Source organism: Eschrichtius robustus, chromosome 2 (assembly GCF_028021215.1).
Source record: "Eschrichtius robustus isolate mEscRob2 chromosome 2, mEscRob2.pri, whole genome shotgun sequence".
In the NCBI taxonomy this organism is placed as follows: Eukaryota; Metazoa; Chordata; class Mammalia; order Artiodactyla; family Eschrichtiidae; genus Eschrichtius; species Eschrichtius robustus.
This window is the reverse complement of record NC_090825.1, coordinates 116,626,814-116,627,032: the sequence shown is the minus strand read 5'-3', so window position 1 is coordinate 116,627,032 and position 219 is coordinate 116,626,814.

The following is a 219-nucleotide window of genomic DNA, read 5'->3' as shown; positions in this document are numbered from 1 at the left end:
GACTTCACTTCCGCCGCCGCCACCGGCCCCGCCTCTCGTTTTGTCATCGTTGCCCTCCGAGGCCACCAGAGAGCGCGCGCGAGAGAAAGGGCGACCTCAAAGTTCTCTTCGTCCAAGCTGCACACATGTGCATGCGCAACAGCCTTTCCGGCGTACCCTGGCGGCCGCGGGGAACACTGGGAGTCCTGTCGTGTTCTCTCAGGAAAACCGGAGTAGAGC